This window comes from Cynocephalus volans, chromosome 15 (assembly GCF_027409185.1).
Source record: "Cynocephalus volans isolate mCynVol1 chromosome 15, mCynVol1.pri, whole genome shotgun sequence".
NCBI lineage: Eukaryota > Metazoa > Chordata > Mammalia > Dermoptera > Cynocephalidae > Cynocephalus > Cynocephalus volans.
The window spans coordinates 3,835,950-3,851,019 of NC_084474.1; the positions used below are offsets into that span (position 1 = coordinate 3,835,950).

The window sequence follows — 15,070 nt, forward strand, 5'->3', positions numbered from 1 at the left end:
AACTATGGAGAGAGAATTGATGAAGGTAAAAGATGATATTAATGAAACAGGAAAAAAATAGTAGAAAGGGTAAAAAGAAATTCCAAAAAGTTGGTTATTTAAAAAGTCAATAAATAGATAAAGCTCTTACAACTCTGACAGTGAAAAAGAGGGACAGCACCAATGGCCACAATCAGAATGAGAATGACACATAATCAGATACAAACAAAAATAATTATGAAAGAATAGTACATGCAGCTTTAAGACAACATAAGTGAACGCCAAAAGGGAAAGGAAAAAACCCCGGCCGATCGCGATAATAAAACACACCAGGAGACAGGGACTCAACCAAAGTGTATCGGGCAGGCAAAATGAACCAGCGGGCTGCCCTCTCGGAAGTGGGAGCAGCCGCAGGGGGGTCGGGTGGGCCTTTTATACCCAGTTAGGCTGAGCTGGACTGTTCCTATTGGCTGAGAAGGAAGGGGCGGGAAGCCAGCGGGGTTTAAGCTGAGCTGGGACTCTTCTATAGGTGGAGAAACTCGCACCTGCGGGAAGGGGATGTGGTGGTGAAGAAGAAGGGGCAGGGGGCTTTTATGATTGTCAGAAAACGTGCTGTTCTAGGCACCGGAGACTCTCCGCAGCCATTTTGGGCGTTCCTCCCGTCCGCCCGCTGCCGTCTTAGACATCGGCTAAAACATAATTGCCTAAAAAGGAAATGAAAACTCTCAAAAATCGATCCAAGAAGAAATGGAAAACTTGAATAAACCAGTTTCTTAAAAAGACATTAGAAAAGTGTTTAAAGATATAAATCCTAATAACATTAAAAAGGTTCCATGACCTTATAGCTAACCTTTAAAAACTACATAATTCCCATGTGTTTTACATTATTTATATAGAAAAAGATAAAAAGTTCTCCAATTTTCATGGAGCCAAAATACATTTAATACAAAAGCCTGAAAAATAAAAGAATGAAGAAAAAGCCATAAACCAGTTTCACTTATGAATATATGTGCAAAATATACACAGATTAGCAAATAGAATTTTAGCAAATTACCAAAAGAATAGCACACTTTGAAAAAATAGAGCTTATTTTAGTAATATATGGAGTGTTCAGTAAGTACTACGATATCCATCAAATTAATTCATTACAATGGCTCTGGAAAACTTTTTCTTAAAGGACTAGCCAGTAAACATTTTAGACTTTCAGGCATATGGTTTGTGTTACAACTATTCAACTGCCATTGTAACAACACAAAAGCAGCCTTAGACAATAGTGATCAAACGGGTGTGTCTGTGTTCCAGTAAAACTTTATTTTCAAAAACAGGCAGCTGGCCCACCAACTGGTTTGTTGACATACATTAAATCAGTAAACTAATGGAGAAAATCCTATGATTCCACAACTGTCTCGGTTTAGATTTCTCCAAAAGCATACCCTGAGACAAGGATTCAAACAAAAATTGGTTACTAAGGACATGATCCAGGAAACACCAATAGGGGATGAGGAGGTGGGACAGAGAAGAGAGTGAGCTAATAACACCAGGCCCCACTGTGGCAGCTGGAGCTCAGCCACTGGGGAGCTCTGGGCATGCTCCACATGTAGCTCTACCAAGAGGCAAGGACACCAGAAAGCTGTCTGCCAGATCCCACCTGTCATTAGTTAAGAACTACTGCAGAGGTGTTCATCTTCTGGCACTTCAGGCTTGCCCTACAGTGCTCAAGGCCAGAAGGAAAAACTCCTGGGTAAAGAGAGAATCACCATGTCATAGCAAACAACCTCTGGTACACAGAGGTGAGCGGTAAGATGGCATGGGCAGCTACTGATAGATTCTAGAAAAGTACGTGATAAAATTCAGCAGCCAATCCCGATAAAAACTGTACAAAAGAGAAATAGAAAAATTATTATATTTATACCTAAATATAATAAAAACAGTTTACCAAAAGAACACCAGCAAATATTATCGTGAATGACAAAACACTAATACTATCTTGACAGAAATTCCTTCTATCACTATCAATTTTTTTAAAGGTCTTAGAGCTTCTAGACATTATGAGTATACTAAGACACGTATGAAATGATGCACATAACCATTTGGAAAAAAGAAAGAGTTTGGGGATTTTTTCCTTCTTTTTTTTCTTGGAGATATTATTGTAAACCTAGAAAATTCAAGGATCTTTAATAAAGAAAAAACCTACTACAAGATTTAATATAATCTGGTAAGGGGGCTGATATAAACTGAATTGTGTCTCCCAAAGTGTTAATACCTTAACCCTTAACATTTGAGGTTAAATGAGGTCATAAGGGTGACCAATAGGACTACTGTTCTTATAAAAGGATCATCTCTCTCTCTCTCTCTCTCTCTCAAGAGCATTACTGAGGTAAAGCATGTGAGGACCCGGTGAGAACGCAGGTCATCTGCAAGCCAAGAAGTGAGGTCTCTCCAGAAACAGGAGACCTTGATCATGGACTTTTAACCTCCAGAACTGTGAAAAAATAAATGTCTGTGTTTAAGCCACCCAGCCTGTGGAATTATGTTATGGCAGCCTGAGCAGACTAACATAGGGGCAGAATACAAGAGAAACATATTTTTTATAGTTTTTCTGTACTCTAGAAATAAGCATCGAAAAGAATAGCACAAAATATTCCATTTACAGTAGCAAGAAAAACTATGAAATTATTCCTAAGTACACCTAGGAAAAATAAAATACTTAAAAATAACGTTATCAGGAAGGACACAGGATTCATATTTTAAAACTATAAAATCTTACTGTTGAACTTAACAAGATTAGAATGGATAGAAAGGCAAACCATGTTTTTCCTGGAAACCAGTACAAAAATGTTAATTCTCTCCAATTAACATGGGAATTTAATGTTATACCCAATAGAACCCAACAGGAAATTAATGTTGGGTTTTTTTGGTTTATATTTTAGAAATGCATAACTTGACCTCAAAAAAAATGAGAAGAATAAATGGCTGATAGTATCTCAGAAGTCAAACAGAAGGCAGGGTCAGGGCTGGGAGGCAAAGTGTTTGGGGGTCCATCTCACCAGACAGAACAATACATACGCCACTGTGCAGTAAGACCTTGGTATAGGAAAAGTATATCAATAAAAGTGAGTAGAGAATCCAGAAATATATCATGCTAGATTGAAATTTTTTTTAGCTACAATGTTAGAATTCAGTGAAAAAAAAAAAAAAACGAACTATTTTATCGTTTGTGATAGTGCAATTGGCCATTAATGTGGGGAAAAGTGGGATTTCCATCTCAAGACATATTCAAAACACCAAATGGATTAAATTTTTAATTTAAAAATATATAAATAAAAGCTAATTAGATTAGTAAAACTAATCTAATGTTAGACGTCAGCAAAGAGGCTACCTTGGGAATAGGTAGTGACTGGGAAGGAGCTCGAGATGAACTTGGGGGTTATTTCTTTATGTGGGTTATGTGAGCGTGTTCACTTTGTGAAAATTCATCTAGCTGTGCACATGTAGGATTTGTGCTTTATGTGTATGTGCATATATGTATGTTGCAATTCAAAAGGTATTTATTTAAAAGTGAAAAAAGAAAAAATCTTGCAAGAAAATCTAGGAGATTTCATGAATAGTCTGAGTGAGGGAAGACCTGCCTAACCCAGAGGCTGAAAAAAGAAAAAGCCACACTTACCTACATAAAAATTTAAAGCATTTGTGTAGCAAGTAATATTCATAAATAAAGCCAATGGACAAAGTATAGGTCTGCAAAAAACATTTGTAGTATATAGGACAAATAAAGGTTTAATAATTATCCTACAGAAAAACTCTTACAAATTGACAAGAATAAGACAAATAACTGGATCTAAAAATTGGGCAAATGATATGAATAGGGAATACAGTGAAGAATGAGTTCAAACGCCCAGTGAACATAGCAAAGACGCTCAAACCACAAGCAATCAGGGAAATGTAAATTAAAATAACAGTGAGACATTGCGTTATACCCATCAAACTATGGAAAAAATTTAAAGCACTATAGCGCCTATTGCTAGCAGGGATGTAGGGAAAAAGAGTGCTTTTTTAAAAAAGCGATCTGACGATTTAAAAGTTTTCCATTTTAAAATTTAAAATATCTATCCCTTCAACCCAGTAATCCTGCTTCTGTAGAAACACAGTCACCATTGTTAAGGATGTATACAAAGATGTTTACTGCAACATGTTCATAATGGGGAAAAAGAACTAGAAATGAAGTGACTGCCGTTCAGTGAGGGGACGGTACAGTAAGTTACACCACATACTCACCCACCAGAGAAGAATATGAGCCGCAAGAAAGGACGTGAAGGGTGACACCAGGGTTTCTCAACCTTTTTTCACTATCATCACCCCCAGGAGCCTTCTTAGATATTTTTCCCCTAATCACTCCCTCATGAAATTTTAGTGCCACAATATAGAGTATACCTGTTTATGTGCTGTATGTGTATCTGTGCTTTATACTTAGGGGGTACAATTTTTCCACATGCCCTTTGAGAAGCAATTTTCATCCCCTTGGGGGCGCTATTGCTCCCACTGAGAATGCATGAACTTTGATTAACTTGGAGAGAGTTTCACAAGGCTTTTTTTCCTTTCTTTCTTTTTGGCAGCTGGCCGATGTTGGGATCCGAATCTTTGACCTTGGTGTTATCAGCATCACGTTCTACCAAGTGAGGTAACCAGCCAGCCCTTCACAAGCCATTTTAAAGCGAGAAAAGCAAAATGCAGAAAAGAAAAGCATATATAATATGATTGCAATTGCAAAACAGTGATCACTTATATAAGCCTTTAAGCTCACATATGTATTGTGTGTGTGTGTGTGTGTGTGTGTGTGTGTGTGTGTGTGTGTGTGTGTGTGTGTGTTATTTAATGAGTAGGGAGAAAAACATGGAAGGACACATACTGGACTGTTAATATGGTCTACCTTGGGGTTGGGGAGACTGATGTGATTGGGGTCAAGGGAGAGGGAGGAAGGGAGCCAAGCAGAAGAAAATGGGGGAAAACTTCAATAAAAACACAAAGTACAGTATAATCACATGTCAAATTATACATGTAAAAGCCTTTGTTTTGTTCTCAAGACATCTGACGTTCCAGGCCTCTAGCCTCATGAAGATGGAAGGAGAGAGTGAATGTCCTCAGCGGATGCAGCAACAAGGCTGAGACGCTCCATGCCTCCTACAGGACAGCAAGACTGCGCTGTTCACCGAGCTCAAACCACCCATCTTTCAATGAAAAGAAAATAGGAAAATGCTTTTTTGACATTTTTTGACTCTTCCAAGTATTCTTGATACATCAAATTCAACTGTAGAGAAGAAAATTCTCATCCAAGAGGGGCTTTTACTGGTTCAAGGAGGAAGAGGAGCAGATCATACTAGTACATCCCAGACCACTCCTCTTCCCAACACTTAGTGCTCTGCTGGCCTAGAGATCTAAGCTCCAGGGGGAGGAATGCTTCCACCAGGACACACAACAGTGACTCTTGAACTGGAAGTCAAGGCTGCCACCCAGCCACTTTGGGTTCCCCATGCCTCTGAGTCAACAGGCCAAGGGAGTTACTGTGTTGATTGGGGTGATTAATTCAGACTACCAAGGGGAAATTGACTCCTACTCCACAATGGAGGTCAGGAAGAGCATGTCTGGAATGCAGGAGATCCTGTAGGGCATCTCTTAGTTTTACCATGCCCTGTGATCGAGGTCAATGGAAAACTACAACAACCCAATCCAGGCAGGACTGCCAATCCTAGGCCACATCCTTCAGGGATGACAGTTTGGCTCCCCACCAGGTGAAGAACCATGACCAGCTGCATTAAGGCAAAGGGAACACAGAATGGGCAGTAGAAGAAGGTGGTCATAAATACCTGCTACAGCCCAGTGATGAGTTTAGAAACAAAGACTGTAATTGTTGTGAGTTACAAACATTGTTATAAGTATGTTATATTATTATTAATATTTGTATGTATATACATGTGTATTAAGCAAATATCTTTTGCTTTCTTATTCCTTATAATATAACATAAGATGTATTAACTTTATATCAGTAATTAAGTATTATTAATTCTACATCATAATATTTAGGTTATGGGATATCACAAGAAGAGTAAACATCACTCAAGGACTTTACCTCCTTTTCTGAGGAAGTGGTTAGTGCATTTTTGGTTGCACACAGGATAGTTGTATCACATTAGGTGGAACTATAACCTTGTTACTGTCTTTATTCAGAGATTAAGTATAGTTTAAGAAGATGTCTATAAGTGCCAAATTGATAATGGGTGGACTTGAGATGGTTATTTTATGTGTTAACTTGACTGGACTAAGAGATGCCCAGATATCTGGCAAAATATTATTTCTTTAGTGTGTGTGATGGTGTTTCTGGAAGAGATGAGCATTTGAATTGGGGGACTAAGTAAAGTAGATGTGGGTGGGCACCAAGCACCCCAAGGAGGGCCTGAACAGAACAAGAAGGCAGAGGAAGGATGAGCCTCCCTCCCTCTCTCCCTACCTCTCACTCTCTCCTTCCCTATGTCCCTCCCTCTACCTTCCTCTCTCTCCCTCTCTCTGCTTGAGCTGTGACGTCCATCTTCTCCTGCCCCCGGACATTGGTGCTCGTGGTTCTCAGGCCTTCCTACTCAGCCCAGGACTGACACCATCAGCCCCCTGGTCTTCAGGCCTTAGACTCAGACTGGACTACACCACTGGTTTTCCTGATTCTCCAGCTTGCAGATGGCAGATGGTGGGACGTCCAGGCCTCCACAGCCATGTAAGCCAGTGTCTATAATAAATGTATGTGTACCTATGGGCGCTGTCTCTCTGGAGAAGCCTGACTAATACAAGTTCCTAGTGATTTTTGGCTGCAGATTGTCAGAACACTAGAAGCACTGGTTGCTGCTGGTTAGTGTGGCTCAGGCGAGACGTCTCCCCTCTCCCTGAGCATACTGTTGAGGAAGGGGGGAAGATGTCAGGCCTTCCTCTGCAGAAGGTGTGGCTCGTTGTGTTCATCCCACACCAGTCTCCAGACTCAGCATGGGCCTGTTCCCTGGTGGTTGTCCCTTGGTCACACACCTACTGTTGTCTTACTCTGAAAACAGTCACATTGTTTCGGTGACATCAGTTCAACTCCACAAACATTGTGAGGGACCATTAGGAATAATAACGAGAAGGTCGATGCTGCCTGCATGGAGGTGACAGTCGGGTCAATAGCCTCAGAGGTCCAAGGAAGACAGGAGAGAGCCAGAAGGGGGTGGGGTTCAGACGGAGGAGAGAATTAACCAAAATAGCAGGTCTGGCCCTTGCCAAGATGGGGCCAGAACGAGAATCTCCAAGTCCACAGAGCGTTATAAGCTTGAGTTAGACCTGAGTCAAGAAGATGTCTAGCGTGTACATACCGGAGAGCAGGCAGAGCCGTGTGGCAGCATCTCCAAAGCACCAGTGTCCCTCGCCGTTGGGCAAGAAGCAGAAGCGTGGAAATGAAGGCCTGTGGAGGTCCAAGCGAGGGCCAGAATGAGGAGGCAGGTGCAGCAGGAGCTAGCAGGAACAAGCCAGCCTGACCACAGCCGCAGAGCTCACCTGGCTCTCAGGGCCCCCAGGCTCCCTGGATGCCAGCTGGAGGGTCGGAGACCAGGGTCCTTGGATCCAGTGAATAATGCAGCCCGTGTGCAGGAAGCCTTTTGCAACCACTCTGAAAGAAGGAATTGCTGACACCAGGTTATTTGGGAAGATGAGACACCTAGGCATGAAACAACTAGAGAATAACTAGAAACAGAGCAGAATTAAATGCCAAAATATGCAGTGCAGATACAGAGGGACGAGGAGAGGCCAATGGGTGCCAACTTGTCCAAGAAGGCAGCAAGTCACTCCCTTCCTCTCGAGGCTTCTGTTCTTGCCTTAGGAAGGAAACATGACCATAAAAGTTCTGGGGTCACTGGCACATACTGTTAAAACTACATTTCTTAAAGGCTTTGGGGTTTTTTTTTCAAGATCCACATCTCGTTACTAGCTTTGCCCAGCTGGTCCCTTGTAGCCGGGGCTCTTTGGCACAACCTCTGTGGCATCCTCCCAGGAGAAGCTCCTTCTCCCCTTCTTAGAAAGCAGACTTGCTTGACTTGGCAGGATCACAGCCAGCTGTCTTGAGGAGGAGGTGGGTCTGCTCAGTGCCCTAGGTAGGCAGGCCCTGAAGATAGGCACAAAGACGAACCACTGACTCACACAAAACCAGCCAAAGCATTTTCTCTCTCCAGCAGCATGAACTAGAAGCCACATAAACAGCAGCTTCTGGAATTTCAAATGCCCTTGAAATAGGTAACTTCTGTGAGGGAACGGTCCTCGGTCCTCGTTCACTCTTTCAACACCTTCTTTTAAATTACAATGATTTAAGTATGCACTACAAATTTCGAAGTCCTCTGTCTCAGAAAGAAGACTAATTAGAGAATGGGAGGCAGAAGTTGAAAAAATCCAAAGAGTGTCCCCAGTCAGTGAAAAACCCCATGTTTTCCTATTTAGGCCTTGTCACTTCAGCATTTTCTGGAGTATGATGAAATTATTTCTGAGTATAGATATGCAAATATGCATGACCATTTTGAATTTTGAATATATTTATTTTTATACATATAAGATATATTTATATATAAGTGTATATGTGTGTGTACATATAAATAAATGGATACATAGCTAGATAATGGATACCTTGTGTTAATCATTCCTGGGAAACAGAGAATAGCAAAAGTAACAGTGGCAGGCAGGGGGGTGGGGGGGTGCTTTAAAGGATTTCAGAGGAGAATGTAGTTCCCGATCTTCATTTTTCTATCACAAAGTAAAGACCCAAGGGCTGTTCCTGTCCTGAAGTTGTGATTTGTTTGGTTTTGCTGTTCTATACTAAATTTTAAAAAATTAATTACCAGCATTTCAAAAGTAAGAGATTGCATGTTAAAAATGTGAATTGAAATATTGCAAATTCTGGACACTCTGGGCACATGTTCCCACAGCAATGACTGGCAGAAGCAACTCTCCCTTTTGTAAATGGAACTTTCCCTCCTGTGTCTCGCCAGCACTAAGGCTGTCTCTGGCCACCTACCCATCCACTCTACCTGCTCCTACAATTTAGGTCTCCTCCCAGGCCCTGGAGAGCATTTAAGCTCATAGCTCCCGTCCTGGGGTCTCAGACCAGTGTTCCTAATCTTCCCCCATTAGACAGTGATTTGCATCAAACTGGGTGACTTCAGCATCAGGACAGAGAGCATGGGAACAGGACAGACTCCAACCCAATGTGAGGAAGATCTTAACAATCAGAGAGGTCTGCACAGGATGCTGCATTGGGAGAAAGTGAGTTCTTTTCTCTGGAGATTTCCAGGACCTTGAAGTGTCCGTTACTGTAAGACAAATGGAGATCAGAGGAGGGAGATCTTGCTGGAGGTTGGACAGCTCAAGGAAGGCCCCACAGAGTGGGGAGAATCCCTTCTGGGTCTAACTAGCAGATAATAATTTCTCTTTGATTGTGGAATAGAGAAGGGAAGGGTTTAATTTAACTCAGTCTTAACAGTGACATCCTTCCCTCATTCCCTCGGCTGACGCCAAGTCAGAGTTGTGCAGTGAAGGGGGGGCCTAGCCCCCTGGGGAAGCGGGGGAAGCCAGCTGCTCTCCCCTACCCCAAGGCAGCCCATCAAGAGTTAATTCCCTTCTGCCTAAGGAGCAGCTCCCTCCTGCAGCTGGAGAATCCAGGCTGCCCTCTGCAAGCAGCAGAATCAAAGTGGGAAAAATTACAAGGCAACTTTTCTGGTTTCAACTTGTCCCCTACAGAAAGGAAATAGATTTTAATATAAGATCTAAGAGGCAACATGTTTAATAAACTGCAGAAAAATGTACTTTTGGCTGGATGCTAGCATGATGAGCTTTGGGATAAAAGTAAATTTTTTTTTCTTAAATAAAAAGTTAGACATGGATCCAAAAAGGGGCTGGAATCCACCTCCCACCATCCCACCAAAATACTTTCTAAGCAGTTGGAGCAATCACCCTAACCCCATCACAGATACAACACAAAATGCAAGATTAAAGGCTCTTGCTGCTCCCTTTTCACCCAAATGGAAAAGTTTACTGCAAAAACTCTTTGTGCAAGCCAAGCAATGTATAGTCTCCTTGTGATGGGACATCACTCAGACACCAACAAGCCCCATTCCAAGTGTGGGGCATCCAGCTGACTATGCAGGGAGTTAGCCCAGAGGTCAGGAATGGGGATATTTCATGTGTCCACTCCCACCCCCAAGTGAAGAAAATTTCATTCTCATTCCCCTTAGCCCAATTCGCATCTAAAGTCTAGACAGTTTTCAGATAACAACCATCAGAGACAGCAAAGGGGAATGTATGTGCCTCCCAAAGATAAGCAGATGCTGGACTTCTCTCATTAGTGTTCTGGAAAGCTCTCAGGAGGCCCCTCTGATGAACAACTGAGGGAAGGGTATCTGGAAACACATTCCAAGGTGCTGTGACACATCTTACTCAGCCCCAGAGCCCTAACCCAGGTCCTGGAGACACCGCAGAAAGAGGCTATTCTCTTCCCAAAACTCAACCAGAAATAACTACAGAGGCAGTCCAGGGGAGAGTAGGAGGGTGTGCACCAGTATTTCATTTAGCAAGTATTTATCAAGTGTCTACCACTTCTCAGGCATCTCACTGGACACAAGACACAAGACACAACTGTCAAGTCCGATAAAGACCCTGTTCTGTGAAAGTGAAATTCCTGCTGGAAAGTACAGCAAATCTGCATTCGAAGACGTGACAAAGCCTAGGGTGTGCCCCACTCTGAGACGCAGTGAATCTCACTTTCTGCTTATACCCCCAAGCAACCAAATTCCCTACCCTCTTTCCCACATCCACTGTGGTCTGGGTTTCATGGAGCTCGGTATCTTCATTCCAGGTAGCAGAGACATTCCATTCCATTAAAGCATTCGACCTCTTTTGGCAGAAATCACATCTTTTTTAAGACTTCCTTAGGACCGAGCATGTTTCTAGGCACAAAACAGGTGCCCCATAAATACATGTAAAGTTACTGACTGAGCAAAGACACCAACAAACAATAAAAGGAGTGCCATGCACCTGTCGGCCAAGGGTGGTGTGAATGCGAGCTTCATCTTTCTGCCTTTGGGAAAAGGAGTATCCATGTTGGTCTAACTCTGTAAGATTGACTAATTTAAGCTGGGTTGCTCACCATTTTTGTGGAACATCAACTCCTGAAAAAGCAACAGCAATTTGACCAGGTTTGGCCAAACTCCAAGGCAGCTTCCACTCTGCTCACAGGAGCAGCTGGAAATTCTACCAAGCCTCTGATCTGATACCAGAGTCCAGTTCTGAAAATTCGCTGGATCAGCAGCAAGGGCATGTATAAGCCCTGGGAAGAGGAAAGAACTTGCTTGTGATTCTGTGTCTTTCTTCCTGGAGCTGGAAGGAATGATGTCCCTTGATTCCAGGGCTTCTGTGCCTCTGATGAAAAGATTCAGCCCTGAATCCCAGAGTGGTTGCCTGGAGCAAATGCTTGAGCAAGATTTCACCTCTTCTCTTGCCAAGATGTGGCTTTTGGAGCCTGAGTTGCTAATGAAAATGTCAACAATGCTCAAGTCAAGAGGAAAATTCTCATTCCGTTGGCAAAGTGCGTCCAACATTCCAACAGATCAGTGGTGGTCTGAGGAAGAGAACACACTTCCCTTCCCAGGACTAAGAGGTGTGGCATGGTTAGTAAATGTGCCAGCTCAAGAGCTGACTGCAGAGCAGAAGCTGAAACAGGTGGTACCCTACTTCCCCCACAGGAATCTTCAGATCCCTTAGAGGAGGCAACTGGTCTCGATCTCATTCCCAGCCTCTCCTGAAGCAATAGAAACTTGGGATAGGGGGTTTGGACTTTGACTCCCTTTCAAGATCTTACCAAGCATTTGCAAATTAAAGTCAGTCCCAAGGGGCAACAAACTGGACAAATCCTGAATGCTAATGATCCAAACGATGGCAGAATTAACTAGAGGAGGGTTAATGTCCCTATGAGTCTAGCTAACCCTAAGCCCAAGACTCACAAGTTGAAGTATAAATGAATTATTTAGGGCTAAAAGACATGATCGCCACATCTGGACTAAGAATGAACATACAAAAACATTATTTTAATAAAAATAAAAAACCTAGGGGCTGGCTGGTTAGCTCAGCTGGTTAGAGCACAGTGTTATAACACCAAGGTCAAGGGTTCAGATCCTCATATTGGCCAGCCACCAGAAAAATGGGGGGAAAAAAAAAAAAAACCCAAAGAATGAGCATACAAGACTAAGATACTGAACATGTTGGGAAAGCTGAGGGAGAGCTGGGCTTGTTGAACTAAGGTGTCTGGTGCTTTATTAACACCACTAACAAGGGAGAAAAAGGTACTAAAGAGTAGCAATGATACATTAACTGGGCTTTGCAGTGATTCCAGAAAGGAGCAGGCATTTGTTACAAAAATAAACACCCAGAATTCACGTGTTCTTCCACTAGGCTCATCTAGTTGTCTCATTTCCAGGCCGTGCTGTGAAGGGGACAAGGAATTCCTGAGAGATCTCAGGCTCCAGCCCGCTTGCCTGCTTCAGCTGAAGCAGTTCCACTTGTGTCTATTGAATAAGATTAGGGTTTTAAGTAAGATTTGTTTGAAGAAGTAGTTTTGATGCTTGTATCAGATCGGACTCACGGGTGCAAAAGGCAGAGACCCTGATTTACACAAAAATTGATTTAGGCAAAATTAGTGACACACCAGATACAGTGACTTAAATGATGTCAGCCGGACTGAGGCAGCCTCTGCCTCCCACCTGCTTTCTCCTGTGCTGGCCTTATCCAGTCAACCTTCCTTCCCATGCAGTGGCAGGAAAACCATCCAGCAGAGTCAGGGTTCCACCCTGTCATCTCGGAAGCCTCGTGGTTCTCCTCCCCAATAGCTCCCTATCAGTTAGGGTTAGGTTAAGCTGCCAAGCAAAATAATACTCAAAATGACAATTGTTTAAACAAGACAGAGGTTCAAATCCTCTTAAATAAACAAAGTCCAGAAGGAAGCAGTCGAGGGCTGTATAGTTTCTCCACAGACATCAGGAATCCAGGCTTCCTTTTCTGTTGCTTTGCTATCTGCCAAGGGTATCTTCTAAATCATAGTCCAACACAGCTGCTTGAGCTCCAGCCATCTTGTCTGTATTCCAACCAGCATGAAAGAGGAAGGTAAAATCAAAGGCGGGGGGTGGGCACTTGCCCCTCTGCCCCTCTTCCTTTAAGGACACTTTGGAGAAGTAACATATGATACCTCCTTTTATATCCTTGGCCAAATTCAAGGAACTCAAACAACTTAACAGTAAAAAAAAAAACAAATAATCTAATTTAAAAATGGGCAAAGTAGCTGAATATACATTTGTCAAAAGAAGATGTACAAATGGCCAACAAGTATATAAAAAAGTGCTCAGCATCACCAGTCATCAGGGAAAAGCAAATCAAAACCACACCGAGATATCATCTCACTCCAGTAACATTGGCTATTATCAAAAAGACAGAGAATAACAATTGCTGGCAAGGATGCAGAGAAAGGAGAACCCTCCTATACTGTTGTTGGGACTGTAAATTAGCAAAGCCATTATGGAAAACAGTATGGAGGCTTCTCAAAGAACTGCAGATAGAACTACCATACGATCCAGCAATCCTACTATTGGGTATATACCCAAAGGAATGGGAATCATCATGTTGAAGGGATACCTGCACTACCATGTACATCACAGCTCTGTTCACAATAGCCAAAATATGGAACCAACCTAAGTGTCCATCAAGGGACGACTGGATAAGGAAAATGTGGTATACAAAATGGAATACTACTCAGCCATAAAAAAGAACAAAGTTCTGCCATTCTCAACAACAAAAGAAAGAGGGAGGGAAGAAGCAAGGAAGGAAAGAAAGGACAATCACAATAATACACTGAACTTTCAGAAGGAGAGAAGAGAACTGTGGTTACTAGAGATGGGAAAGGGGGAAGGGTGGGGGTCAATGAGATATTGGTTAATGGACACAAAGAATGATTTTGTTTTGTAATGACTGATATGCTAATTATCCTTATTTGATCATCACCTGTTGTACACAAGTATTGATAGTCAACTCTGTACCCCATAAATATGTACTATCAATTGTGTTTCAATAAAATAAAATGAAAGGAAATGACGTTTGTTTGGGAATAGGGCATTGCAATGGGAATATATAAGCTGTAGTAAACTATGTACTTTACTGCATATTCAGGGAGGTAAAAAAAGACAAAGGGTTTTAAAGGAAAAGTGATGGAGGATTAATTTCATGATTGGGGATAATTATCCTCGGCTACAAGAATCAATAACAAGGTGACACCAGTTCAAGGTTGAACAGACAGTTGCTGGGCAGATGGCCTCGCAGAAGTATTTTGTGCAAGGCTGTGGTTTTGCAGAGTCCTTTGTGATAATTTTCATTACAAGGCATTGGTGCATGAGAACATCCCTTCACGGCCTTCCCTGGCTCTGTCAGGGGTTTTTTAGCACAAGAGACTCCATTTTGATTATGACATCTCTGACACTTGCGTGAAGCTGCTTGCCAAGAACTGGTAAACAAAAGTGAGAGAGGGTCCTTTTCCAAAGGCTCACATTCGTACGGGGAAAACAAACAGAACTGTATGTTTGCAACACGGGCATCAGGGGAACACGGAGGGAAGGGCCTCACTGATAAGCTTCACAGGGAAGCAACACTTGAGAAGCCAACACAGGAGGGAAAGGCTGGGACATGGAGATCAGGCTGTGCAGACACCCACGTGCAGAAGAGGAAGCACACAGGGCTCACACAGCTGGAGCTGGACTGCGGGGGCCATGCAGGAAGAGAAGGCAAGAAGGGTCCGAGAGTGCCAGGCCCTACAGGTCCTGCCTGCCTCATGAGGATGTAGCTGGGCGGTGCTCTTGCTTTCCAAGACCCGGGAGAGGGGATGGTTTACGTTACTCACCAGTTTAAAGTTAAAGTTGAGGCTAACTGGTTAGCGCAGTTGTTTAGAGGCTCAGCCTTATAACCTCAAGGTCATGAGTTTGGATTCCCGTATGGCCAGCTGCAA

At 42.7% G+C, this 15,070-nt stretch overlaps 1 long non-coding RNA gene across 3 annotated transcripts in view; it reads right to left on the reverse strand.

Moving 5' to 3' along the window:
• LOC134364118 (uncharacterized) overlaps window positions 1-15,070 on the reverse strand; it is a 79,698-nt gene that overhangs the window by 8,980 nt on the left and 55,648 nt on the right. For 2 of the 3 annotated variants that reach the window (XR_010021803.1, XR_010021802.1), the window contains exon 3: window positions 14,966-15,064. This is a non-coding gene — a long non-coding RNA (uncharacterized LOC134364118). Of the gene's footprint in view, window positions 1-7,531; window positions 7,658-14,965; window positions 15,065-15,070 lie in introns of those variants that run through there. The other variant, XR_010021804.1, reaches the window with a different exon arrangement.